The sequence below is a fragment of the Bidens hawaiensis genome, unplaced genomic scaffold (assembly GCF_021521415.1).
Source record: "Bidens hawaiensis isolate Kalapana, Puna unplaced genomic scaffold, B.hawaiensis_p1.1 tig00002754_1, whole genome shotgun sequence".
Lineage (NCBI taxonomy): Eukaryota > Viridiplantae > Streptophyta > Magnoliopsida > Asterales > Asteraceae > Bidens > Bidens hawaiensis.
This window is the reverse complement of record NW_027491148.1, coordinates 312,841-339,404: the sequence shown is the minus strand read 5'-3', so window position 1 is coordinate 339,404 and position 26,564 is coordinate 312,841. Positions and strand designations below refer to the sequence as shown.

General features: G+C 37.9%; 1 pseudogene; it reads left to right on the top strand.

Moving 5' to 3' along the window:
• The first annotated feature begins 15,075 nt into the window (after positions 1 to 15,075).
• On the top strand, positions 15,076 to 26,224 carry LOC143620957 (protein NRT1/ PTR FAMILY 5.10-like; annotated as a pseudogene).
• Positions 26,225 to 26,564: the final 340 nt, after the last annotated feature.

Here is a 26,564-nt window from a genome sequence, read left to right as displayed (position 1 = left end):
AGTACACGAGAAAAATTACACTACTCACGACTTAGAACTGGGAGCGGTTATCTTCGCACTTAAAATATGGAGACATTATCTCTACGGTACGAAGTGCACCATCTTCACAGATCATAAAAGTTTGCAGCACATATTCGATCAGAAAGAACTGAATATGAGGCAACGAAGATGGGTCGAGTTGTTAAGCGACTATGACTGTGACATCCGTTATCACCCCGGCAAGGCTAACGTCGTAGCCGATGCCTTGAGTAGGAAAGACCGGGTTAAGCCATTGCGAGTGCGAGCCCTGGGGATGATAGTCCAGTCTAATCTTTCGGACCTGATTCGAGTCGCACAACGTGAGGCGTTGAAAGAGGAACAATTGGAAAAGGAGGGACTTTACGGCAATGAGAAGAATTTCGAACAGCGCGTGGACGAAATTCTCTATTTCAAAAATCGGATTTGGATCCCGACCCTCCATGACCTTCGTGAATTAATCATGGACGAAGCGCATAGATAGAAATATTCCATACATCCGGGATCGGATAAGATGTACAAGGATGTGAAGGAGTTCTACTGGTGACCGGGTATGAAAAAGGATATAGCAACGTATGTCGGTAAGTGTACGACTTGTGCGAGAGTTAAGGCAGAGCACCAAAAACCCTCGGGGATGTTACAACAACCGGAAATTCCCGAATGGAAGTGGGAGCAAATCACGATGGATTTTGTGACACATCTTCCTAAGACGTCCCGAGGACATGAGGCAATTTGGGTAATCGTGGATCGATTAACCAAATCGGCACATTTTATCCCGATTAGGAATAATTATAATACTGAGAGACTTGCGCAGATTTATATAAATGAAATTGTGTCTCGTCATGGGATACGCATCTCAATCATCTCCGATCGAGATAGCCATTTCACCTCCAATCTTTGGCAAGCGGTGCAAGAAGCGCTGGGAACGCGTATTGATCTAAGCACAGCTTACCACCCTCAGACCGATGGTCAGTCTGAGAGGACCATCCAAACCCTGGAGGATTTGCTTCGTGCATGCGTACTGGATTTTAAGGGAAATTGGGATCAACATCTCCCACTCGTTGAATTTTCCTATAATAACAGTTACCATAGCAGTATAAAGGCAGCGCCTTACGAAGCATTGTATGGTCGGAAGTGCCGATCACCACTCTGTTGGACTGAAGTGGGCGACACTCAGGTTATTAGATCAGACCTGGTCCAGGAAACGACCAGCAAAATCCTTGAAATTAGGAACAATCTAAAGGCCGCGCGGGATCGGCAGAAGAGTTCTGGTTGCACGAGGTACAATTTCTTGGTCACATCATCAATGTTATGGTATTCAAGTGGATCCCGCTAAGATAGACGCTATCTCTAAGTGGGAGATCCCAAAGTCGCCAACTGAGATCTGAAGTTTCTTAGGTTTGGCCGGATATTACCGAAGATTCACTGAAAATTTGTAACGATTCCGGCAAAATCAGGTATACCCTAGCCGGTATATACTATTTATGTGTTATTTAAAAAGGAATATATGAATTATAATGTGTTTATACGAGTATGTATGATTCACAGTACGGATTATACTCGATTATACAGTTAATCGTATTGGAAATACGATTAACCGATTAACGGTTATTGAAGCCCGAGCGATCGAGGATTACATTATAGACGAGATATATGATATTTAGTGATGTTTACGAAGTATTAAAACTTCGGGATAAGTGAATTAAAGCACCGAAAAAGAATTTTCGATTTAATGGTACGCCGGTACGTTAAACGAAACCTTTAATACCAAACCGAGCAAGAGACGATCCATCAAGCCGAAAAAGATGCGCAATTATTAATAATATGATGTTTTAAGTTAATAAATGTCATGGTTTAAGTTTTTAAAGTTTTAAATCGGTTTTATATAAATTTCTTTTTTTTAAGCCGAAAACGATCATTTTAGCCTCGTTTTAAGCCGAATTAAACAGTTAACCGAAAAACGAACTGAACCAGATTATCCAAAACATTATCCGGATTTCAGAAATCCAAATGAGTGGCTAAGAATGGAAAGGTGGGTCCCACCCCACCCCCCCCTTGAGTTCCGATCGGCTAGGGGTTTATACCCCAAGCCTTATCATTTTTTTTTTCTAAACCAACCATTTCAAGTTCTTCAACTCTCTCCAAATATTGAATTAAAAACCGAGATTTGTAGCAAGAACAACGAGGTAAAGATCGAGTTATTTACGTTTTCATCTTCCTTTCTCGAGTTTAATTGCAAGAAAATGAGGTTTCAAGTGAAAAAGGGTGAAAACCCGAGATGAAACCGATTCTTGCATGATCAAGTGATGTATACGGGTTATACAAGGGATCTTGGTCCAAGAAAGGAGTTAAACGAACCAAAAACGAATTTTTACGGTTTAAACTTTAGTTTTGAAACAATAACCGAAACTATAGTGTAAGAGGCTTGATGGTGAGTGTAACTTGCTTGGTATTGTGGTATGTTGGTTGTAGGTTCTGTATTTAGTGGTAGATAAGGCGGAAAGACGAGTTTGTAGCTTGTAGTGGCGGAAAACAAAAGGTATATTCGGTTTATGTTCGATTATGAGTGTTTTGGACAGATTGTGGTACGTTTAGAGTTAGGCTACGAAATTTCACAGAGATGATCTAGACATAAAAATATGAGATCTGTGAAAATTTGGTAATTTTTGGACAAAGGATGAATATTTGGTGAATTTAATGCTTGGTTTTGGCTAAAAATGGTGAAAAATAGTTAAATATCATGAAAAATTATGGAAAATTCCCGATAAGCTTTTTATAACATTTAAAAGTCACACACAAAATTTTAGGTCCGTTGGAGAAGTCTAAGTAGGCTTTTCGGTTAAACGAGTTCTAGGGTTTTCTAGCTCGGTTTTAGTGAAAATGGCATGTAAAAAGAGATTTTGGTTCTGGAAAAATTACAGGGGACTATGTGGATGGCAGGGATCATCCAGGAAAAATTTGGGATTTTTCTAAGGTCGTTTGGTATTTACGACATATTTAGTTTTTAAATGGTGTTTAAAAATAGATAAATAAATTTTAAATATAAAAATTAATTCTGGAAATATTTTTATAAAATTCTCCACTGTTAAAAAGTGATTTGTGCAAAATTTCAAGATCCGAGACTAAACGGATAATTATTTGTGCTAAAAAGAAAATAAAAACAAACTTTTAAAGCTTAAAACGCGTAAACCGGTAAAGTTCGCCTAAACGAGCTGACTGGTGTACAAAAACCCTAAAAATGGACTATTTTCATATAACTAAGTTTAACAGGTAAAAATAAATCATCCGAAAATAATTCGGATGATTTGAGTAATTTTTATCCGATTTAACAGTTTCCGGTGCACTAAAGACGGAAACGGGTCCCGCGGCCAATCGGGGCGACTAAACCGAGCTCTAATTTCACAACTATAATTAAATCATCAGTCAACAACTATTTTCGGGTCGTGTGTGACCAAACTCATTTTTGAAACGTAAAAACGGATAACCGTGTTAGGCACGCAAAACGGGGAAAATGAACTAAGAGTAATTTTAACTATTGAACTCTAAACGATATCACAATATGAGTCCGGAGAAGTGTTTCTGGGTTAACATTGCCCCCAGAACGGGTACAGTACTGGGTTAACAGTGTCCCCAGATGTACCGGTTAACACGGTTAAAGTTGTATTAATAGTGATTGTATAGTAACGAACTTAGGGATCGTATTACAGATCCGAATTAATAGCTTGCGTACTGTGTACCTGCTTGCTTACGATAAGGTGAGTTTCACGAGCCCATTTTTTGAATTGTTTTTAAATATTTTCCCGGGGCGGAAAGCATGTTGTTATTGAAATGTTTAAGTACATACTGAACGCATGGATTTGCGTGTATTTATATATGTTTTATTGTACGGGAATCGTACGGAAATGTACTAAGATGGTAATTGTCTGAGTTGCTAACATTGTAAGGCCCCGCAACACGAGTGATTAGCTAAAAGCCGGTAGAGTGTGAATAGTACTATTGGTCTGACGAACCCAACTGGTCCGGCATGGATTTGCTGATGTTTCCCAACCAGTTGCACATGTCTATTTTGTTGTTATTTATTTTGCTATGTAATGTTAGGCATAGCGGTTTGGGGCAGGTTCGTGGGCGGAGTATGCCACGGGGTTGTGTGTGGATAGTCATAGGTTTCACTTGTGGGCTCAGCATAATTACATCGCTAATATATGATTATTATAATGATTTGTCAATGTTTATTTAAATTAGTGAAACTCACCAACTATTCGTAGTTGACCCGATTTCTTTGCATGCTTTCTAGGTACTCCCAAACTGGAATAATTGTTTCATGCTTGACGATGCGTGCTTTTTGTGGAAGCTTAATGATCTTTTTGTATTAAATATGTTAATGTAATGTTGGTAAAACTTATGTGCTAACGTCTAGACGATAACTAAACTCGGAACAATGTAATATGGTGTGAACTAATGTAGTGGTGTTTTCTTTATAAGCAATGCTGTTGATATCAGACGTGTCTGTTGCATCCCGTTTACGTTTCCGCTGCGGTTACGGGGTGTTACAAAATTTCTCTCGAATCGCCGTTCCCTTAACTTCCTTAACCCGCAAGAATATCAAATATGAATGGGGAACGAAGAAACAAGAGGCGTTCGATATACTTAAACAAAAGCTCACCCAAGCACCTATCTTGGCTTTGCCAGAAGGTCCTGAGGACTTTGTGGTATTCGGTGATGCATCTCATTCCGGTTTGGGATGTGTACTAATGCAACGCAAGAAAGTAACCGCCTACGCCTCTCGTCAACTCAAAGTACACGAAAAGAACTATACAACTCACGATCTAGAGTTGGGCGCCATAATCTTTGCACTTAAGATATGGAGGCACTATCTCTATGGAGTAAGATTTACTGTGTACACTGATCACAAAAGCTTGAAACACATTTTTGATCAAAAAGAACTTAACATGCGCCAACGGCGATTGATGGAAACGCTCAATGACTACGATTGTGAAATTGTTTACCATGAAGGCAAAGCCAACGTTGTGGTTGATGCCTTAACTCGAAAGGAACATGAGAAGCCCAAAAGGGTTCAAGCATTGCGCCTAGAACTTCAAATCGATTTTTTCGAACAAATCAAATCCGCCCGAACTCAAGCAATCGATGAAAACCAAATCTCCGCCGAAAAACATAATGGCACCATTGATTCGCTAGTCAAGGATGATGATGGTATCCTTAGACTCGGTAATAGAATTTGAGTACCAATCGTTGGAGGTTTGCGTGAGAAAATCTTGAACGAAGCTCATAAATCGAAATACATGATGCATCCCGGAAGTGATAAAATGTACCATAATCTCAAAGCGAATTATTGGTGGAATGGAATGAAAAGGGATGTCGCTTCGCATATTGCGAAATGTTTAACTTGTTTGAAAGTCAAGGCTGAACACCAAAAGCCTTCGGGATTGCTTCAACAACCCGAACTTCCTGTATGGAAGTGGGAGTTAATCACTATGCATTTCATTACCAAACTCCCGAAAACGACTCGACAACATAATTCTATATGGGTGATTGTGGATCGGTTAACAAAGTCCGCACACTTCATACCCATCAATGAGTCGTATTTTATGGATAGACTAGCGCGTATTTATGTGAACACCATCGTTGCTTTACACGGAGTACCGCTGTCTATAATTTCTGATCGAGACAGTCGTTTTACGTCTCACTTCTGGAAAAGCTTCCAACAAGCTCTCGGTACAAAGTTGAACCTTAGCACTGCTTATCATCCCCAAAACGATGGGCAAAGCGAAAGGACGATTCAAACGTTGGTAGATATGCTCCACGCTTGTGTGATCGAATTAGGTGGAAGTTGGGATGACCACTTACCCCTAATGGAATTTTCGTACAACAATAGCTATCACGCAAGTATTCAAACCGCACCATTCGAGGCGTTGTATGGAAGATAGTGTAGAACGCCCGTATGTTGGTCTGAAACAGGATTCAATCAATTATCTGGACCCGAGATAGTCCAAGAAACCACCGACAAGATTCTTCAAATTCAAGAACGACTTAAGACAGCACGCGATCGAAAAAAGAGTTACGCCGATGTCCGACGTAAGCCGCAAGAATTCAAAGTCGGTGATAAAGTATTATTGAAAGTCTCGCCTTGAAAGGCGTTGTTCGCTTCGGTAAGAAAAGAAAATTGAGTCCTCGATTCGTTGGATCTTTTGAGGTACTTGAACGAATCGGCACAGTTGCATACCGTTTGCGACTACCCGAGGAAATGCAAGGGATACATGATGTATTCCATGTTTCGAATCTACGTAAGTGTTTGACCGATGAATCATTAGCGATGCCATTGAAAGACGTTGAAATAAATAAAACCTTAAAATTTGTAGAACGTCCAATTCAAATTGAAGATTCGAAAACAAAGAAATTAAAGAAAAGAACGTTGAAAATTGTGAAAGTAAAATGGGACTCGCGTAGAGGGCCCGAATATACTTGGGAACTCGAATCGGAAATGAGAAAGAAATACCCCCAATTGTTCTTGTAAAGCAATCTCGAGGACGAGATTTGTTTCAAGGTGGGGAGGATGTAACATCGTGAAAATTTCGAGTTCAAAATGTAAACTTTCCAAAGTATAGGGACTAAAAATGCCAAATTCAAAACTTGAGGGTAAAAGATAAAAAAAATCTGTTTTCCTGACCCATCGCGCTACTCGATGGATCAGAAGGAAGACCCATTGCGTACCGCGATGGCATGTCTGACAGCGAGACGCGTGGCGCACCACGTGTCCACACGTGGCACACCGGTCGCCACGTGTCCGGACACGTGGCATACCGTCCGCCACGTGTCAACACGTGGCACACCGTCTGCCACGTGGCAGACCTACTGTCTGCGTCACCAGGGCTACGTCGCGGTACGCGACGGGTGCCCTGAAGGCGGTCGCGTACCGCGTTGGGACCCAATTTCATGTCTATATATAGCAAGGTCCGGGATTCATTCTTGGCACACCATTTCAGCTCATAACTTTCTCTCTCTAACGTCTCACTATAATACCATAACCGTATACTCGATCTACCTCGATAAGCGTGTCCCGATTCCTTGTTTTGTGTACCAACGTTTCCTCGATGTGCGTGCCACCCTCCACCCACATACCAAGAATAGCGTTTGTTCTCGAAGTATGTGCCAACGTGTGTTGAAGTTTGGCGTTCATCGATTTGCGTGTCGAGAAAAGAGTTGATCAAGAAGTAAAGCGGCGTTGGAGTGCTGCTCGATTTCGTAGGGTTTCCAATACGTCAATAAGGTTAGGCGTAACGACAAATCAATATAATATAATATTATATTAAAGGCTTAAGCCTTAAGTCGATGTTATACTCGATACCTCGATAAAAGAAAATTAAATATAACAAAGAAATGAATGAAAGAAAATATATTGAATATTGATACTCGTACTATAGGTGCGGGATAAAGAAGGGAAAGACCCTTGAACGGTGAGTGAAGCCGATCCTAAACCGAAAAGGTGAATACACCCCAAACTTTTAAACTTGTTTTAAAATGAGTCAACTTGTTATATGAAATTTGTGTACAAGGAACTAGGTGTTCCTAAAACCGTTATAAATAAGGGTATGAACCTAGCCCTCAGGCTGTGGTATACGTGTGTTTGGATCCTTACATAGGTGGTACTACACGATGAATGGGCACATCGCACCACCCTTGGTCGTAGGACGCTCTCCTGCAGGGAGTACGACCGTTGTGTATATTTACGGGTACTTAACTAAGTCGAACGCTGCGGTGTTTGCTGAGGTGACCTAGAGTAGAGGCTCGTGTTTATAATGTGTTATTTGACTTTGTTTTTCCTAAGCCATGTTGGGCCGAGACAGGCGTAGTCTCGAGGGGTAATAAAGTAAAATAAAATATTTTGCGTCAGCGTGTTCACCAGCATTCGTTGCTGACGTATTTTCTTACATTTGCAGGTGAACAAGATTAGCACTTGGAGGCGTCGAAGTGCTATGTTTAAATCCGATGGCTCAGAACTTTTGTTCAGACTTTAATATATAATGATGGTGGTTTTTGTAATGTAAAAACAAGTAATCTTTTGTATTTAAGTTTGGGAATCCTTTTAAAAATCCCAACTTTTGTTTATGTAAATAATTACAAGTTAAATCCACAAGTTTATAAGACTTTCGCTAAATTAAAGTAACTCTGATTTATTTACAGTTGTGATATCAACTATTGAGTCGCACTCCTAGGCCTAAGATGGGGGTGTGACACTATGACTCTTGCTGGTTTTGACGTTGTACTTGTTATGGATTGGTTATCCGATAACCTTGCTCGTATCATTTGCAATAGCAAAACTATCGAACTTCAAGCCCCTGATAAACGAACCATTCGAATTGAAGGGGACAAAGACGTTGGCCAAGTTAGCATAATTTCCATGATTAGGGCTAACAAATGTTTAAATCAAGGATGCTTAGCATTCATGCCTACGTCACTGAAGAATCCAAACCAAAGGAGATAAAGGACGTACCTGTAGTCTCCGACTTTTTTGATGTTTTTCCCGACGAACTTCCTGGAATTCCTCCAGATCATGAAGTAGAGTTTAGGATCGATCTTATTCCCGGTATCGCTCCGATCGCAAAAGCACCATATCGTCTTGCTCCGACCGAAATGAAGGAATTAAAGAAACAACTCGACGAGCATCTCGAGAATGGCTTCATTCGACGGAGTTCATCACTATGGGGAGCGCCAATCTTATTCGTCAAGAAGAAGGATGGATCTATGCGTATGTGTATCGATTATCGTGCGTTAAACAAAGTCACAATAAAAAACCGCTATCCACTTCCTCGAATCGATGATCTTTTTGACCAACTTCAAGGTGCTAGTTTCTTTTCCAAAATCGACCTTCGTTCTGGCTATCACCAACTCAAAGTTCAATTCGAAGATATTCCGAAAACCGCTTTCCGAACTAGGTATGGCCATTATTAGTTCACTGTTATGCCATTCGGACTTACTAATGCGCCAGCCGCGTTCATGGACACGATGAATCGAATCTGCAAGCCTTACTTGGATAAATTTGTTATCGTATTCATCGACGACATGCTTATTTATTCTAAGTCTAAGTCTGATCATGAAGTCCACCTTCGAACCTTACTTGAATTACTAAGAACCGAGAAATTGTACGCCAAGTTCTCAAAATGTGAGTTCTTGTTGCACGAAGTGCAATTTTTTGGGCATGTCATAAATGTGAATGGTATTCAAGTCGATCCCGCTAAAATCGAAGCCATCTTGAAGTGGGAAATTCCAAATTCGCCAACCGAGATCCGAAGTTTCTTAGGTTTGGCCGGCTATTATCGAAGGTTCATTGAAAATTTTTCTCGTATGGTCGTTCCCCTAACCTCCTTAACTCGCAAGAACATCAAGTATGAATAGGGAACGAAACAACAAGAGGCGTTCGATATACTCAAATAAAAGCTTAACCAAGAACCTATACTGGCTTTGCCAGAAGGTACCTAAGATTTTGTTATCTTTAGTGACGCATCTCATTCCGGTTTGGGATGTGTACTAATGCAACGAAAGAAAGTGATCGCCTATGCCTCTCGTCAACTCATGGTACACAAAAAGAACTATACAACTCACGATCTAGATTTAGGCGCCATAATCTTTGTACTTAAGATATGGAGGCACTATCTCTATGGAGTAAAGTTTATCGTGTATACCGTTCATAAAAGCTTAAAGCATATCTTTGATCAAAAAGAACTTAACATGCACCAACGACGATGGATGGAAACTCTCAATGACTACGACTGCGAGATCGTTTACCATGAAGGCAAAGCCAATGTCGTGGCTGATGCCTTAAGTCGCAAGGAACATGAGAAGCCAAAAAGAGTCCGAGCGTTGCGTCTAGAACTTCAAGTCGATCTTTTCGAACAAATCAAATCTGCCCAAACTCAAGCGATCAATGAAAACCAAATCTCCAATGAAAAACGTAACGACACCATTGACTCACTAGTCAAAGGTGACGATGGTATCCTTAGACTCGGCAATAGGATTTGGGTACCAATAATTGGGGATTTGCGTGAGAAAATTTTGAATGAAGCTCACAAATACAAATACATGATGCACCCCGATAGTGATAAAATGTATCGAAATCTCAAACCGAACTACTAGTGGAATGGGATTAAAAAGGACATCGCTTTGCATGTGGCGAAATGTTTAACTTGTTTGATAGTCAAGACTGAACACCAAAAGTCTTCGGGATTGCTTCAGCAACCCGAACTTCCAGTATGGAAGTGGGAGTTAATCACCATGGATTTCATCACCAAACTCCCTAAAATGACTCGACAACACAATGCAATTTGGGTTATCGTGGATCGATTGACAAAATCCGCGCATTTCATACCCATCAATGAATCATACTCAATGGATAGATTAGCGCGTATCGATGTAAACACCATCGTTTCTTTGCATGGAGTACCGCTATCTATAAAATTTGATCGAGACAGTCGTTTTACGTCTCACTTCTGGAAGAGCTTCCAACAAGCCTTAGGCACAAAGCTAAACCTTAGCACCGCCTATCATCCGCAAACTGATGGGCAAAGCGAAAGGACAATCCAAAAGTTTGAAGACATGCTCCGCACTTGTGTGATCAACTTAGGTGGAAGTTGGGATGACCACTTACCCCTAATGGAATTCTCGTACAACAATAGCTATCACACAAGTATTCAAGCCGCACCATTCAAGGCATTATATGGTCATAAATGTAGAACGCCCGTGTGTTGGTCTGAAACCTGAGACAATCAATTATCTGGACCCGAGATAGTCCAAGAAACCACCGACAAGATTCTTCAAATCCGAGAACGACTTAAGACGGCACGTGATCGCCAAAAGAGTTACGCTGATGTCCGTCGTAAGCCGTTGGAATTTAATGTTGGTGATAAAGTTCTTTTGAAAGTCTTGCCTTGGAGAGGCGTCATTCGCTTCGATAAGAAAGGAAAGCTAAGTCCTCGATTCGTTGGACCCTTCGAGGTACTTGAACGAATTGGTACGGTTGCATACCGTTTGCAACTGCCCGAGGAAATGTAAGGGATACACGATGTATTCCATGTCTCAAATCTACGAAAATGTTTGGCCGACGAATCTCTATCCATGCCTTTAAAAGATGTCGAAATAAACGAAAATTTAAAATTTGTTGAGAAACCAATTCAAATAGAAGATTCGAAAACAAAGAAATTGAAAAGACGAACATTGAAAATAGTAAAAGTAAAATTGGACTCACGAAGAGGGCCCGAGTATACATGGGAACTCGAATCGGAAATGAGAAGGAAATACCCCCATCTATTCTAAAGAATGAAATCTCGAGGACGAGATTTACTTCAAGGTGGGGAGGATGTAACACCGTGAAAATTTCGAGTTCAAATTGTCAACTTTCCAAAGTCTAGGGACCAAATCTGTCAAATTTCAAACCTTAGGGTCTAAAAGGAAAATTCTGTTTTCTTGTCCTCTCGCGATACGCGATAGGACCAAAGACAAGCCCATAGGGTATCGCGAAGGGCTTGGTCAAAAGGTTCTAGAAGGAGTCACCAGCGATACGTGAACGTTGTTGAACCAGCGTCATCGCATATCGCGATGACGTGGTCTGACACCTCTGGCACACGTTCTGCCAGGTGTCCACACGTGGCACACCGTCTGCCACGTGTCCCGACACGTGGCCACACGTGGCACGTCGCCCGCCACGTGTCAACACGTGGCACACCGTCTGCCACGTGGTGACATGTGGCAGACCTATATGGTGACTGGCCTGGCCTACGTCGTCATACGCGACGGGTGACCAGGAGGCCATCGCGTATCGCGATGGGTTTCCAGGTTTTGCCTATAAATAGCAAGTCCGGGATTCACATTTTCTCATCCCAAATTCAGCCATCTTCTCTCTCTAACATCTCACTAGAATCTCATAACCATTTCAACGATCCACCTCAAAAAGTGTGCCCCGATTCCTTGATTTACGTGTTCGTTTCCTCGAAGTTCGTGCCACTATCCACCGACGTATCAACCAAGAAGGCGTTTGTTATATCTCGACATCATGATGGGTAATCTCGTTATGCGTGCCGACAAGTGGTGAAATATTGGTGTTTGTCGTTTGGCGTGCCAAGGAAAGGATAACGAGAAGAAGGGTTGAACGAGAAGAAAAAGAAAGTGAAGCGGCATTGAAATGCCGCTCGAGTAATTAGGGTTTCCATAAGCCAATAAAGGTAGGCGTAACACCAATGAAATAATAATAAAATATTATAAAAAGCTTAAACATTAAGTCGAGGTTATACTCGATACCTCGATAAAAGAAAAGAAAAGAAAATATAACAAAGAAAGAATAAAAGAAGAGATTATGAATAAATTATAAATATGTATATATGTGTGTAAGTATATATATACATATATATATATATATACATTCTTTGTTATAAATATTATTTAAGGAATAAATAACTATTCTTAAATAATAAAGAAAAGAAAAGAATACGTTTCTTAATGAAGAAGAAACATAGGGTTTTATAAATAAACTAAAGGTTTATAAATTACTTTTAAACTAAAGATTTTAAAGTAAAAGAGATTTTGAACTAAAGGTTCATCGAGGTAAAGTTTATATAATAAGACTAAAGGTCTTAAGCCGGATTGTAAATCCGACTAATAATTGGTTATACTCGTACTAAAGGTGCGAGATAGCAACGGGAAAGACCATCGGACGGTGTTTGAAGCCGATCCAAATCAAAAGGTGAATACACCCCAACTTTTACAAACTTGTTTTCAAACGAGTCAACGTGTTATATGAAAAACTTTTCATGAGACTGTGTGTTTCTAAAACATTTATAAACAAGAGTATAAATACTGGCCTCAAGCTATCGTGTACGTTTGTCTGGATCCTTTCATATGTGGTGGCACATCACTCCTGGTCACAATTACGCTCGCCTGGGGGGAGTATGACCTTGTTTATACGTATAGGCACTCAACTAGTCGAACGTTGCGGTGTTTCACTGGGGGAACCGAGTATAGAGACTTGAGTTTATAAATTGCATTGTTTTAACTTGATTATTCCTAAGCCACGTTGGGCCGAGACCTACATAGTCTCGAGGGGTGATTATGTAAAGAAAATACTTTTTTAGCGTCAGCATATTCACCAGCATTCGTTGCTGACGTATTTTCTTACATTTTGCAGGTGACCAAGGTTAGCGCTTGGAGTGGCGAAGTGCTATAAATATCCGATGGCTCGGATCTTTTGTTTAAAACTTAATATAATGTAATTGGTGGTTTTTGTAAAGTAAAACAAGTAATCCTTAAACATTAAATGGGAAACTTTTATATCCCGTCTTTTGAATATGTAAATACTTATAATTTGAATCCATATGTTTTCAAGTCTTCCGCTAATTAACCGTAACTCTGATTTATTTACAAATGTGATACCAACATATGTGTCACACGCCTAGGCCGTGGTTTGGGGTGTGACACCGTTCTGTTGCAGTGAATAGGGTGTAAGTTGTCTGGTTATACCATTATCTTTACAGAACTGATGTAATTCACTTGATGTGAACTCTCCTCCTCTATCAGCACTTTACATTTTCAATTTGGTTCCAACCGTGTTTTCCACCATCCTTTTAAATTCTTTAAAAACTTCAAACGCTTGATCTTTATAAGTTAAGAAATATACCCACTTGTAACGAGTACAATCGTCTACAAGTAGGAAAATATATTTCTTTCCAGAATAAGTAGGTGGTGATATAGGACCACAAAGGTCTCCATAAACCAAATCTAATGGTTTAACAGATTTAAACTTGGCTTGGTTCGGGAATGGGGTTCTAACGTGCTTTCCCAAGAGACATGCGTCACACACTTGACTTGCATGATTAATACGAGGAATCCCTTGAACCAAACTTTTATAAGTCATTGACTTTATTGCATCAAAGTTCAGATGACCCACCGAGCATGCCACAGCCACACCTCGTCATCTAATTTTGACAATAAACAAACGGGTTCACCAATTTTCAAATTGATATTGTAAAGTCTATTCCTTGAGCGTGTGACTTTCATAAGCAACACTTGATTATGATCATATAGAAATAAAGAGTCACGTTCCAATAGAACTTTGCAACCGTTTTCTGTTAATTGTCCGAGGCTCAGAATATTGCTTTTCAAACTTGGAATGTTGTAAACATGAGATATAATTCTTTGTTCCTTATTTTTACATTCCAACAGAATTAAGCCTCGTCCTTTAATTTCTACAAACGAACCATCACCAAAGAGAACTCGTCAGGAGATCTTTTCGTCTAGTTCTTTGAAATGTTTTCTATTACCAGTCATATGGTTACTTGCACCATTGTCTAAGTACCATAGACTTTCATTGGTGGCCGTATATAGATTAGGCTTAATTCCTTTTCGTTTAGGAAAATTTCTTGATGGATCTTATGTTCACTAAGAACTGCCATCAACAACGTGGGTTCTTCGTCTTCTTCCAAGTTAGATTGATCATGTGCTTGATCCCTTTGAGGACACGTGTTGGCATAATGCCCACGCTGCTTGGATTTATAGCACTTAACCTTACTCACATCTCTTTGAGTTTTCTTAGGTTTATTGTAATGGGAATGTCGAGATGATTTTTCATCCTTATCAACATGTTTTCCCTTGCCATCACGCCAATTCTTTCGTGATGCATTGAACCTCTTCGGTCCATGATTTCCAAAATTTTCCCATGACCCTCACTCTTGTCATGACGTGTGAACAAGAGTTTATCTTGACCGTCGGTCACAACTCCTCTTTTGGATTTAATCATTTCCTCATATCTTTTAAGCCTCCCGATAATATCGTCCACGGTTATTTGCCTTAGATCAGTAAATTGCTCAATCGAAGCAATTATATGCAAAAACCTATCGGGCATTGAGGTTAAGATTTTTCTTACTAGCGTGGTCTGATTAATCTTTTCACCACAACTAGTTGCTTTACTAACAACATTTGTTAGTCTTAATATGAAAGAATCAATAGTCTCATCATCTTTTATTTGTAATTTATCAAACTCAGACTTAATGTTTTGCAACCATGCTTCTTGCACTTGCGTTGCACCAATATGTCTGGTTTTTAATGAATCCCACACTTCTCTTGCAGTTTTATAGTCTGCAACTTGTAGGAGTAATTATTCGAGTAAAGTTTGAAACAAGTAGGCAATAGTATATTTATCTTTCTTGACATCTATTCTTGTTTCTTCATCGGGTTCTATCATCTCCCAGAGGCCATTTACATCTAGCATGGTCTTCATTTGAATTGCCCATGTTGTATATTTACTTGATTTTAACATAGGGCATTGGAAATTCGAAAAAGATGATCCCGGTTCTTTATTCGTTACAATAGCATTATTATCCTTTGGACTTTCCGACATGGTTTCCTTTAAAGATAATAATACTTATTATACACAAAGTATAATTATACACAAAGTACAAACAAGGTTTTGGATAATTAAGTTTAACCTCTTAAACTTATAAGAACCGTCTTCAAAAGTTTACATCAAAACTCGGTTCTGACAACAAGTAACGAATCCTTATTCGTATATAATTAAACCACAACAATATCAGATTCCAACGATCTGCTTTTGGGTGTAATATATCAAAAGATTATAAAAATTTAAATTAGGGGTAATTAGGTCCGGAACAAATAAATAAGAATCACAACATACGTGTTTTTAATTTTGTTCGACATTCACAACACAAAGTTACGCTTGACTAACCCCTCCACCACAAAAAGACAATACACAAATCTAATAGATGATTTGTGAGTCAAATGTGTGCAGCAAAGCTGTGCAGCAAACTTGTGCAACAACAAGAGAAAAACTTATTGATAGTCCCCTTTTTTTGACAATTCACAACTACCATTAGATAAAACAACAAACGTTTGTTTTCTAGAATTGTTGAATACAAACAAACAAACAAACTAATCAATTTGTTGTTTCTAAACACAATGATACTTAACCAAAAGGAACCAGCGTCCAAGGTTTTTTTTTATAAAAAATTTCAATTACCACTAATAAACAACAACAAACGTTGATTTTGATATCAAATTGAATTCAATTGATGATGTAATTTCAGAAAAACGAAAAATTAACAGTCTAATCAATTGATTTAAAAGCAAATAAGAATAACAAAGATTCTGGTAATAGCCGGCTTCAATCGCTAAAGATTTCTAAACAATTCAGAAAAGATCACAATTAACGTGAATCACGATTTGAATGAATTTGATTTCGATTCTTCTGTTAACGTCTCAAGCTATTCCACAAATAGTTTGTAGAACCCAAATCGAATCAAACAAAATATTGGCAATTGATTTCAACTGAGAGTAATTAAGATGACTCTGATGCCAATTGATGCCCAAGATATAAGAATGAATGATTAATCAATGAAAATAAGAAGATAACAATTTGCAAATGGTATGAATTCTTTATTGATTTTAAGGTATATATAGACGTTCATGTCTTTTGATCTTAATACTAATTACAACTTCAATCATTCTACAATACATAAATATTAAAACTAACTAAAACATACTATGACATATTTACATAACTAACCCTAGTCTCTAACTTGGAGGGTTAAATATATCCATATGCAATAAATAAACTTTTTGGATTAAATTCGCGTTATTTGTCAAAAACAACGAACGAAAATGACACTTTACTCTGTAATACCATAAAAACTTAATAGTTATACTGAACAATCTTCAACTTGTGTTTTCGATTCATTCATGAATTTTCTCAAAAACACCTGTAAAAAATTGATTAGTAACACAAAACGTTAGACCATTTGTGATTAATAAATCAATAAAAAATAACTTTTGCAATATCCTCAGTTTTCGTCAAATCCTCATATTTGTTGATTTCCTATCACTTCCGAACTCAATCTTGTGTAGAGATTAATGTCTCAACAATAACAGGTAATAATAAACTAGTGTACGAATCCACTCGCTTGTATGTTGATCGTACTAAAAGTCGATTCCAAAGCTGAAGTTGGAAATACAGTAGAAAAATATCTAAAACATAAAAACGTACAGTTGCCATCGCATAAATCCTTAAAAGCAACATCTTTAAAACAACACACTATTGAGAAAATACAATGCTACATAGTTACTCCTAAACTGTGAGTAATTTATTTCATGCTTTTGTCTACTCTACCTTTTGATTTATTTGAAAAACTATAAATATTGCACTCTATAATAAAATCTATGAAGACTTTGAGGCCTAATTATTCTAGATGGTGTTGTTCTCCAACTTTCCAACATATATATTGCATTTACGCTGTATTCTTGAGTTTTTTTTATTTAAGGTATTGGATAAGAAGAGATAAGAAAATTTTTCTTTTTCATTATTGAGTTTTTTCATTAAAAGAAAAGAAAGAGAATGGAAGAAAAAGTTAAGCCTTTTTTCCTTTAAAATTCACCTGCCAAATATGGCCGGATTGTGAAGGAAAGTTTATATCCCATTACTATATTACCAATTTACCCTATCTTAATTCTCTTTTCCATATTGCTATGAGAACATAATTGTATCAATCAATCAATCAATCAAGCCCTGTATATCCCGCCGCATAGCACGCTATCGGTAGGTTCAGGGGAGGGTGGGATGTAGGCAAGTCTTTCCTCTATCCGAGAGAATAGAGAGGCTGCTTTCAGAGAGACCCCCGGCTCATAAAGCTACATACAGGTAATCATAGTAAACATACATCCTACGAGCAAAAGACACTTAGCAATACATAGATAACAAACTACCAAAAAAGCAAGGAATCTGTAACCTACTAAGAAAAGGGCATAGAAAATAAAAAGCAGCATCAAACAAAAAAATATTCATAAACAACAAGGAACAAGGCTAGCAAACTAGACCCTAAATAGAAAGCTAAGCTAACTAGGTACCTTCCCCTAGAAGTCGTTAACCTTAATCCTACGTCTCCACGAATCTCTATCGTGGACCATGTCCTCAGAGAAGTGCAACTCTGTCAAGTCATGTCTAATTCTCTCATCCCAAGTCAATTTAGGTCTGCCTCTACTCCTCTTTCCTTCCACAATGAAGGCTTCTACTACTCTAACTGGAGCTGCTGTCAGTCTCCTCTTCACATGCCCAAACCATCTCAATCTCCCTTCCTTTATTTTCTCTAATATGCTAACTATTCCTAATCTTTCCCTAAAGACCTCATTTCTAATCCTATCTAATCTAGTGTGTCCGCACATCCACCTCAGCATCCTCATCTCTGTCACCTCCATCCTGCGATCCTGTGTCTTCTTGATGGCCTAACAGTCTGTTCCATACAACATTGCAGGTCTAACTGCGAGTCTATAGAATTGTAAAGTTACAAATTTTTTTCCTATCTTTTCCTTCGAATCTAACTTAAGAATGTAATAAACACTTTCTTTTATTTTAACTCAAGAATGACTTTAAATATATCACTTTTTTTCTTTCTTTTTCTATCCAATCTTATCAATTCTTTTACTTGTATACCAAAAGAACATTAGTTTTCTCTTTTACTGGTAGCCCATTTTCTCATGGTCTTTTGGCGGTACATTTTGCTGTTGGTTCAATTAATGTCTCTTTCGTTTATTTATTTTGCATCTCTTTGTACTTGGCCGGTCCAACTCCTAGGCGGCTTCATTTATAGTTTGATATGCATTCAACCTTTATAAAGACAAGAAATTAAATATATAAAAACGTGCACATGATATATGAACACGTATTAGTTCAACCTGAAAATATTCTAATGATCAATTATACAATTTTATTATTTTAAACCAAATTGAATAGGGAATATGAACAAGAAAACATACAAAATTTGCACATGATGCGTCACCATGTATTAGGTAAATCGTAAACCAGACAATAGTACTCTGATTGTCTAGATGTATTAGACAGATATTTATGCGACCTAAAGTTTCATAAATTTAATTCAGACTAACATTAACATGGATGCCAACGACATCAACTGCGAGTCTCTGTTGCTCAACAACTTCGTTGACGGCGCCGTTGACTACAAGGGCTGTCCGGTTACTGGCGATCTGCATGTTTCATCATCGCTGTTGAAATGGCGGAGAAAATTGCATACAGTGGAGTCGGTGCAAATTTAATTACGTACTTGACCGGACCATTGGGACAATCCACGGCAGAGAACGCAAACGTCTGGACAGGAGTAGCGTCGCTTCTTCCCCTAGTTGGAGCTTCCGTAGCTCAGTCGATACCTAACAATCATAATTACTTCTTTGCTCTATATTCTGGTTTGTCATATATATTTCCATATATCTTCACGTTGACGTTGATGCCACTTATTATCTTACATGTATTGGTAATTTTACTAAGTGTTATTATCAATTTTACTACTATTGTACGTTGATGCCACTTATTTTCTCACATACCATGTTACTTTGAGCTGAGGATCTCACTAGAAGCCACCTCTCTATCCCATCAGATAGAGGTACGGTGTGCCTACATCCCACCCTCCCCAGATCCTACTTATAGCGTTGCTATGGATGGGATTCCACTGGGTATGATTGATTGATTGATATCTTCACGTTGACATTTGATTATTTGAGGCAAGCAATCACCAGATTAATTAATCAAATGGGATTGAAACAGGCACTTGCAATGCTGGCCTTTTCAACTTTGATTCCATCTGACTGTGAAAACACCATTGATGACTTATCATCTTGTTCTCCAAAGATTCAAGTTATTATCTTCTTCATTTCTTTATATCTTGTGGCATTTGCTCTAGGTGGACTCAAGCCCTGTGTGCAGGCCTTGGCTGCTGACCAGTTTGATCCACCCACATGATCCAGAAGAACTCAAATCCAAAAGCGCATTCCGCAAGTGGTGGTTGCTTGGAATGTGTGAAGGCCCGGTAGTTGGGATCATTGTTCTTAGTTACATTCAAGATAATATTTGTTGGAGTCTTGGCTTTGGGATTCCTTTTGTTATCATGTGTCTTGGCTTCATTGTATTCTTGTTTGGTAGCACGACTTATCGGTTTGGTAAGAAAAATGCGTTTGCACGGATCAGCCACGTGTTTGCTATAGCAGCTCAGAATCGAAGGTTTACATCTTTAGCAGTATTTGCAGAAGAGGATGCTTCTGGTATAATGCTTCACCTGTTGGAAAAGTAAAAACTAAATTAAAATGCATAAAGATCAAATTATACATTATTTCCTTAAGTCACAAAAGCTAACAAATCAAGTAGCTGTTGCAGCCAAGAATCAAGGGATGCACAATCTTTTTTTTTATTATATTTCCATATTTCAACCATTGTTCTTCATATATATACTTTTCTTATTTGTAAAATAAAAAGACAAGATCAATAGAAAATTTCTCTTGAATTCCATTTTACATTTTCAATATGGTATCAGGGCGGTGAATGATTCTAGGATCATTTTTTTCTTCGTTCTTACTCATCATTTACCTCTCATAAACAGCCAAACATTGATAGCAAGCTGCCATGTATGAATCAGACGGTGGCTTAAACCATGATAATCACACCCTTTAAACAACCAATCTTCTCAAGAAACATTTCAATTCTCAAACACAGAATTCCAATCAAACTTTATTGATAGCAATCGGGTTAATTGCATCTAAGCCAAACAACACCGATAGATTAGGACTAATATCAAAAGAACATATTCGGTCAGACCAGGGGCTAAAACATTCATCATCTCAGGTAGATAAGTCGTGATTGAAGTGTACTTATTGCAGAATGTCAAGGCACACAAAGGAGCAATGCTTTAAGCTCGTCGGATTTCCCTAATGGTGGACCGATGGCCACAAAAAGGAGAAGCCGAAGGCTGCCGTGAGCGGCTCTGAAGACACCAACAGGGGCGGTGACTAGCACAACAAAAGTGAAAGAAGCACGGCCTTTGGTGGTTCAGCATCATCCGTAGAAGAGGTCGCCAATCAGTTCAGCATCTCCATGGCTGCCAATACAATGGAGATAACAGGTTTGAGAATATATTCTCAAACCCTTGCATTTGTAACCCTAGCTTTATTAACCCTCAAGTTCTAGAACTATTAAGTACTCCCCTTGAAAACCATATTAATAACCATTTAGACCCTAAAAAACCTTTTACGATTAATACAGCCATTGAAGATTCTGTTTCTTTAAATAAACCTCCTAAAGAAGCCGTTAAATTTAATAATAAACCAAAAGAATATGTTTTTTGCGATGCAGGTCAAAAGTATAAAGATGTTGCCTTTGAATGCCCCGAAGATCATGTTTTTCTCAAAAGTAACCTAAATAAACTACGGGTGAGGTTAATATGGCTAATACATGTCAAAATTTAGATAAATCTTGGATTTTTGATTGTGGTGCTACCGACACCATAACGTTTGAATTATCAGACATTGTTTTGAATTCTAAACCAAAAATTAATCATATAAAAACCGCCAAAGGGGGAATAGTTCCCATAAGGGGAGGGGGAACTATTGAAATATCGTCCACTTTAAAACTTTCAAACTATCTTTACGTTCCATCGTTGTCACATAAACTGTTATCCATTAGTCATATGACAAAAGAATTAAACTGCACCGTATTAATGCACCCGACCTTTTGTATCTTACAAGATATTAGAACGGGTGTGATTATTGGGCGTGGCACTGAGCGCCAAGGATTGTACTATGTTGAAGAAGTGACTCATCATGGTACTGTGATGCTAGCCCATGGAACTATAAATAGAGAAGCCTAGTTATGGCATAGGAGATTGGGACAACCATCTATCGCTTATTTGCATATTTTATTTCCAATATTTATTTCCTTTAAATGAAACATTAAGTTGTGAAACATGTGTCTTGGCCAAAAGCCATAAACATAATTTTAAACCGACCAACACAAAAGTTAATTCACCTTTTTCTCTTATCCATTCAGACGTATGGGACTAGCAAAAATTAATGGAGGACAACACTTTCGTTTTTTTGTCATATTCGTTGATGATTACACTCGTATGACATGGATTTATTTTATAAAACATAAATATGAAGTTTTTGATAAGTTTACTATGTTTTATTCTATGATACAAACACAATTTAAAATCAATATCCAAGTTCTTCGATCCGATAATGGTGGGGAATTTGTAAACAATTCAATGAAACAATTTTTTCAAACAAAAGGAATAATTCACCAAACATCGTGTTCCCACACTGCCGAACAAAACGGCACTGTCGAACGAAAAAACCATATTCTCTAAGAAATCACTCGATCCCTCTAGATCGAATCCAAAGTTCCAAAGTCTTTTTGGCCAGAAGCTCTTGCTACCGCCACATATTTTATCAATCGACTACCAACAAAAGCTCTTGACCTAAAAACCCCTCTTCAAGCCCTTACAGAATTCGCCAAATTGCCACCACCTCTTACATTACAACCACAAATATTTGGGTGCTCTGTTTTTGTCCACATACCAAAAATCAATCGAAGCAAACTCGACCCATGTGCTGAAAAATGTGTATTTATAGGCTATGGTGTCAACCAAAAAGGGTACCGGTGTTATAGCCCAACAAAACCTCACATATACACTACCATGAAATGTGACTTTCTCGAGACCGAATTATTTTATATCACCCAACACAATGGTAAGGGGGAGAGAGAGCATGACACACTGAGTTGGTTAAAATGGGTTCCAAAATGGGCTTCATCATTTGAAGAAGTTAATCATAGTACCCAAAATGAGTTGTCGGCCACACAACAATCTGGTGGGCCATCAATCAGTGTTCCAGACCTAAACACTCCCAACCTAGCCACCGAAGTAAGTAACTCTCAAATATATGAAAATATAACAGAAAAAGAAACACACGAAAATCATGAAAATATTGATATATCTAACAATCATGAGGTAGAAGTAGAATAAACAGTGCAGGTTGAACAAGAGGAATCAATACAAGACGATATAAGACAATAAGAGATGGTCGAGAGATATGTCCTTACTCCAAGAGTCAACAGAGGAATTTCAGCAAAACGGTACTCTTTAAAAAAACAATCTAAGTCCTCTAGATACCCTATAGCTAACATAGCCAGAGGAAACTTATCCAATAAAGCCAAAGCCTTTACATCTTCCCTTTACACCGAACAAATTCCAAATTCTATGGAACAAGCTCTGGAATCAAAGAATTGGAAGGATGTAATGGATACCAAAATGAAGGCATTAATGAAAAACAACACATGAGAAAAATGTAATCTTCCTCCAGGAAAGAAACCAGTCGGATGCCGTTGGGTATTTACAATTAAACACAAACCAGATGGGACTATTGAAAGGTATAAAGCACGGTTGGTGGCTAAAGGCTATACTCAGACATACGATATTGACTACTCCGAAACATTCTCACCGGTAGCAAAGTTTGACACAATTAGAGTTATTTTCTCGATAGCTACAAATGAAGGATGACATCTTCATCAAATTGATGTTAAGAATGCATTCCTACACGGAAAATTAGAAGAAGAAGTTTATATGGAAGCTCCACCTGGGTTCACAAGAAATTTCAAGGAAAAAGAAGTATGCCGACTAAAAAAATCACTCTAAGGGCTCAAGCAATCTCCTCGTGCTTGGTTTGGCAGATTCACTTTAGCAATGAAGAAATATGGATACCAACAAAGCAACTCCGATCATACGTTGTTCCTTAAACAAAGAGGTAAACTTGTAACTTGTTTAATTATATATGTTGATGACATGTTCATTACAGGAAGCAACGAGGAAGAAATGAAAAGGTTGAAGACAAAACTATTCACATAATTTGAAATGAAGGACTTAGGAAGACTTAAGTACTTTCTTGGAATTGAGGTACTAACGTCCAAACGTGGGATTTTTATATGCCAGAAAAAGTATATTTTTGACCTCCTTGCTGAGACGGGAATGGTTGACTGCAAGCCTGACGAGACACCAATAAAGGTGAACCATAAACTCCGTATGGAAGAAGAAGCCGAGTTAACAAACAAAGAAAGATACCAACGACTGGTAGGTAAACTAATATACCTTTCACGTACTCGTCCTGATATCTCATATGCAGTTGGCGTGGTTAGCAAGTTCATGCATCAACCTCAAGTTACTCACATGGAGGCAGTAAAGAGAATTATCAGATATCTCAAAGGAACAGCAGGTCATGGGGTCCTCTTTCAGCAAAACAAACATCTAAAGTCCAACTACATACTGATGCAGACTGGGCGGGAGATCAAGACGACCGAAGATCTACATCGGGATACTTCACTTTGGTTTGTGGAAACTTGGTGACATGGAGAAGCAAAAAAAAAAAGTAGTAGCTTTATCCAGAACCGAGGCTGAATTCAGAGGGATTGCACGAGGCTTAGCATAAGTCATATGGATCCGCAAACTTCTAACTGAGATCGGGTTCCCTCCATGCGAAGCAAGCAAGATCATGTGTGACAACAAAGCTGCTATACAAATCTCAGAGAATCCTGTTCAACATGATCGTACAAAACACGTAGAGGTTGACCGAAACATCATTAAAGAGAAACTCAAAGCTGGAATTATAGAGTTACCATTCGTTCGATCAGAAGACCAATTGGAAGATATATTAACAAAAGCTGTGAACGGAAGAATATTCAGCAATTGTCTTGACAAGCTGAGTATTGGAAACCCTACTACTTAACTTGAGAGGGAGTGTTGGAAAAGTAAAAACTAATTTAAAATGCATAAAGATCAAATTATACATTATTTCCTTAAGTCACAAAAGCTAGCAAATCAAGTAGCCGTTGCAGCCAAGAATCAAGGGATACACAATCTTTTTTTATTATATTTCCATATCTCAACCATTGTTCTTCATATATATACTTTTCTCATTTGTAAAATAAAAAGACAAGATCAATAAGAAAATTTCTCTTGAATTCCATTTTACATTTTCAATATCACCAACATTCTCAACAATATAGGTAATACATTAGACACACATTCAAATAACCTTATTTGAATCGGTTTTTGCGAATTTTATTTGAATTCTTTTCCTGAAATTTAGAAAATTAACCTAAATTGTAATATAAATAATTGGTCTAGATGAGTATGATTAACAAAACTATATTATTACGATAATAATATCACCTCTTAGATGTATGCACACATTGGGCGACTTTCAATCCATTCAAGTCTTTCGACCAGCTTCCTTTTCTCTTTTAATTGAACCATTAACTATTAAAAAGTAACCTAATTCGATCCGTTCCTATTATGTGACATGGTATAAGTTTCTAATATTTTGTTAATATTGTGTTAATGGCAACTATTAAAAAGTAATGTGACATGGAATAAGTTTCTAATATCTTGTTGATCTTGAGTTCATGGCAACTATAAAAAAAAGTCCCAAACCAATCCGTTCATATTATATGGGGGCATGGAATAAGTTTATAAAATCTTCTTGATATTGGTTCAATTACAGTTTTCTCAACAAAGCTTTGGTTTCCCTTGACGGGTCAAATGAAGATGGAACGGCTTGTAGTGTTGATGAGGTGGAAGAAGTAAAGGCAATTCATAGACTAACTCCAATATGGGTCAGTTGTTTAGGGTATGGAATTGCGTTTGCTCAAACTTCCACATTATTCACCAAACAAGGATCTACCATGGACTGGTCAATTGGATCAACCTTTGAGATTCCACCCGCCAGACTACAATTTTTCATTGGCATCTTGGTTATCATTCTCATTCCTATCTATGACACCATTTTAGTCCCTCTTATGCGCGCAATTACAAATTTATCCTCTGGCATAACAATGCTTCAAAGAATCGGAGCCGGGATATTCTTATCTATTGTTTCAATGATCGTTGCAGCTATTGTTGAAACAAAAATACTCAAAATTGAACGTGAGTACGGATTGTAAGATGATCCAAATGCAATGATCCCAATGAAGATATGGTGGTTAGTACCTCAATATATATTGGCAGGAGCTCGTGATGTGTTTACAATGACGGGCATGCAAAAGTTTTTTTATGACCAAATGCCAAATGATCTGAAAAGTATAGGCTTAGCACTTTACTTAAGCATTATGGGAATCGGTAGCTTTTTGAGTAGTTTTATAATCTCAATCGTCGAGGAATCGACAGGCAGAAAAGGTTTAGATGGTTGGATCTCTGATAACTTGAATCATGGGCTTATTGATTATTTTTACTATCTTCTTGCTGGAATCAATGTGGTGGCATTTGTAATGTTTGTATATGCTGCAAAATCTTATATTTACAGGCATGTGATGTAGCTGAAGTATTGTGGAATTGATGAAGATATGTTATTAAATGATGCTCATAGATGTAGCAGGATGTAACGTCTGTATTAATTGCTTAAGCCGACTGATGTATGACACTGTCTTTTGCTATTAGGTGCCATATGTTAATAAGAACATCCGTTTTTCCCTCATTTTCTCACATGCTCATTTTATTACCAACGCTATCAAACTCATCCTCCCACATGCAGCCTTACTAATTATTTCCACATCATTGTTACTTTTTTAATTAATTAAATAATGAAATTTTTTATATAAATAATTAAATTAATTAAATAATTTACTATTTAAATAATTAAGTATATGACACCGTTCT